Raw genomic sequence first — 3,576 nt, forward strand, 5'->3', positions numbered from 1 at the left:
GAAATCCGCCTGCCTCCGCCTCCCAAGTGCTAGGATTAAAGGCGTGCGCCACCACCGCCCGGCTTGAAGCTATTTTGAAGTAAATTGACACTCATATGCCTTTTACTTCATTTCTTCTGTTTGAAACTATGTATATTAAAAAGCTAATGCAATTTAAACTTATGTTTATTTAATCACTCACTAAAAAATAACTCAAATTTCATCACATGTTTTGATCTATGGGTAAGAAACTCACCATTTTACACATAGGAATAAGGGAGCCATTTATCACATGGTACCCTCTTTGATATTTCATTTTGTATTTGTAGCTTTTCAAATATGCCATTTGAATACTGACTCTTTTCCAGTCATAAACATTTTAATTTCATCTAAGAAAGCAGTTGCTTGTAGGAGACTGTCAGATCTTTTAGTGTTATGTATTAAATCATTATGAAAGATTTACTTCTTGTGTAAGACATCTTTGCATATTAATCATATCAGTAAACACATTGCTGGGGTTTAGCCATGGGCAATAAATAGAGAATAGCAATGGCGGAGCTGTTAGATCTTGGCGCATACATTTCTAACACATTGTACTGAGTTTGCAAGGAATAGTCACCCTCCTAAATCCAAGTCAAACATCTCAGAGAATATTAGGATGCTTAATTAAAAACGAAGTTATGCTCTTCATGTGGGTGATTTTGTACAGTGGCTAAGAAGTCCATGAAAAATTAATTTAGCTCAATAAAGAATGCACGCATAACTCCCTTTTGAAGTTAGTAAATCGCTTCCACCATTTCTACCAAGATACAATGCGGAAACAGATTAAATAAAAGGGGGAAGACACTTCCAGGGGAAGCTTCTCAAGTGGAATCATAGCAATTGGTAAATGCCATGCTCACTAAGACTGTTTTTGAGCAAAGGTGGGAATTCTTTACTCCATCCCATGCTCAGTACAGTTGGACCGACATGCCAATGACGTTCCTAGGCTGGTGCAGGTGAAGGTGTGAGTGCAGCAAAAACAGATCTGATGAAAGATGGAAGGACACTAAATGCTGGACTGGGCAGCACGGTGTTAAAAAAAAAAAAACAAGATGAAGAAAAAAAAATTCTCACCTGAGATGTTTAAGGACAGACAGGTGATTCTAAAGGCCTCTTTAAACTAACATGCAAAATGGGCCATCAAGGAAGTTAGTATACCATCACTGAATTAGTAATCCATTTACACCTTTACTTACAGAATATCTACCAAGATGTGGACTATATACTATAGTTAAAGAATATGAAAGTGAACAGGATATACCCCATGACTGTGGAGTTTAGTATCTACAAATTAAAATAAGGTGAGAAGACAGAGATAATCAACTCTTTAAGAATATTTTTTGATTATAAAATAAGACACTATGTTCTTTATCATAGGGTACAATAAAACATCACATGACAAGTAGAAAACACAATATAGGTGTGATATGATAGTACTTGTATTATGATGTTTAGGGGAGACTGGAGGAGAACCCTCACTTTCTACAATACCAGCCACATAGTATGTCCAGTTTAGAGCCTCTGAAGTTAATATTTCCAAAGATGGGATGCACTGCTTCGAAAGCAAGAAGCTGGGATGAGAAGCATCTTTAATGCAGCTGATAATTGACTTTAGGGATGTAAAAAATTAGATCACTTGGAACCTGAGCTTTAAAAACTCCAATGCAGAGTATAACTACCTCAGGAAGAAAAGTGTGACGATTGAGGTCAGGGTTGGAGGGCACAAACAACAGGAAGTCAAGGCTACAGGTAAACCATAGGGCTTCCAGCCTCTGTCTGCTCAAAGTTCTTGGTTGCTACACAAAGCTACTTAGAGACACCCTGGAACTGTCTGCACATAGACCCAAAGTTCAGGGATAATTGAAGAAAACTAAATATCCTGGTGACTATTTTTATTTCAGTATTGAATATGTCACTGCTAAATTAGTACAATGCCATTACGGATTTTGCCATCTTATCCTGTGACTTTTAAATAGATGGATGATATCTCGGACTGGCCCTCATTCATCAAAGCTCTAGACTATTGCCCTCACATCAGGGGAGGGTCTAAAAAAAGCCAGTACTTACTTTTAACCTGAACTAGCACAGTGTCATTCCCGGGAAATCTGATCAGCAAAGCACTGAACTACAGAAGTTCACAGTGTGCCTTTGTATGTCTGGAAATAGTGGTGGAGAAATAAGTATCCACAGATAAAAATTCTGGAGAGCCACTGCATCAGTGGCGTCTGATTTTGATCCAGCAAATTCTGTGGTAATTAGATGCTCAAAAGCTGTATGGTTAGAAGGTTAACCTAAACCTAAACCTTTGATTCATATACAAAATACATTTGTGGGATTTAGATGTAGGAAATGATGCCTTTAAAAGAATAAAAGTGTCAGTATTTCAAATCAGGGATCTGAGTCTACTCACTGAGGACTGAAAACAATCCCTTCTAGGCCCATCGGAAAGGGGTGACCTAGGGAGGCAAGAACTTGGTGAGTACAGCCTGTACACTCCAGCAGGATCTTTTACCAACATATGCACTTCCCTAGTAGAGCAGGTCGCAGTCCGCCTCACATGCTCACTGGACAGTAGGTTTACAAAGCACACGGCTCTGTAAGTGCAAAAGAGACACAGCACAGGACAGCTCCTGTAGGAAGACCTGTGAGAGGGACCTAGCATACAACTACAGTCGCCAGTGGTAGATGTCTCTTGGGTCAAAAGACAGTTTCTGAGGTCATCTGCCATGAGACTCCTTAATGGCAACCAAAGCCATTCATCTGATTTCCGCTGGGAACCTTCGGTTTGACCACTAAGGCGTGTTTTCCTTCTAACACAACATGTTATTTTGGTGTCATAAGCTGCATGCACACAACATAGTCTTTAACATTTTTTGAAGTTTTTTACCGTTAGTGTGACCCTCCTTCAGCTTCAGACCCCACCTTCCACAGATAACCACGCCTCTCTGCCCACCTCCTGCTAATTGCCACACCTCTCTCCAAGTTCCAGTTACACCAGAAGTCCTGCTTCCAGAGACTGAAGCTGAAGCTGCTGATTGGGCCAAGTTGCTGACGAACTTAAAGGAGGGTTTCTGCTTTACCTATCTACCTGTTTGTTTGTAACAAAGAGATTGAATGAATGATGGCGGACTGAAAGCACACCATGTGTTGGTCTAATTTTTCAAACCCTTCCTGCATTTCCGGTACCCTTAATTTTCAGGCCCTTTGACTCCCATGCCAGATGACCCATTCATATGTGTGGCCGCGGGCGGCTACAATTAGTATGTCTCAGAAACAATAAATTCAGCAAGCACTTAAATGAATAACTCATGGATAAATGGTTTGAACACTTTCTAATAAATAACAATGAATGAAAGTGGGCTGTATTTTAATATATCAAGTGTAAATGCAGACTGGAGTGTATCCTAGGGTCAGACACAGCCATTCCCTTCAATTCAGTGCTTAAATATAGCCATCATTTCTAGTAAAAATAGTCTCTGAATGAGCAATAAGAATTACTAAGTCCTGGCAGAATTTCAAAATAAAGTTTTACATATGAAATTCAAAAAAAAAAAA

General features: G+C 39.4%; 1 protein-coding gene across 3 annotated transcripts in view; it reads right to left on the reverse strand.

Moving 5' to 3' along the window:
- Positions 1-3,576, reverse strand: part of Nell2 (neural EGFL like 2) — a 363,671-nt gene that overhangs the window by 62,427 nt on the left and 297,668 nt on the right. The gene's annotated exons all lie outside the window — the stretch shown is intronic.

Source organism: Mastomys coucha, unplaced genomic scaffold (assembly GCF_008632895.1).
Source record: "Mastomys coucha isolate ucsf_1 unplaced genomic scaffold, UCSF_Mcou_1 pScaffold11, whole genome shotgun sequence".
Classification (NCBI taxonomy): domain Eukaryota; kingdom Metazoa; phylum Chordata; class Mammalia; order Rodentia; family Muridae; genus Mastomys; species Mastomys coucha.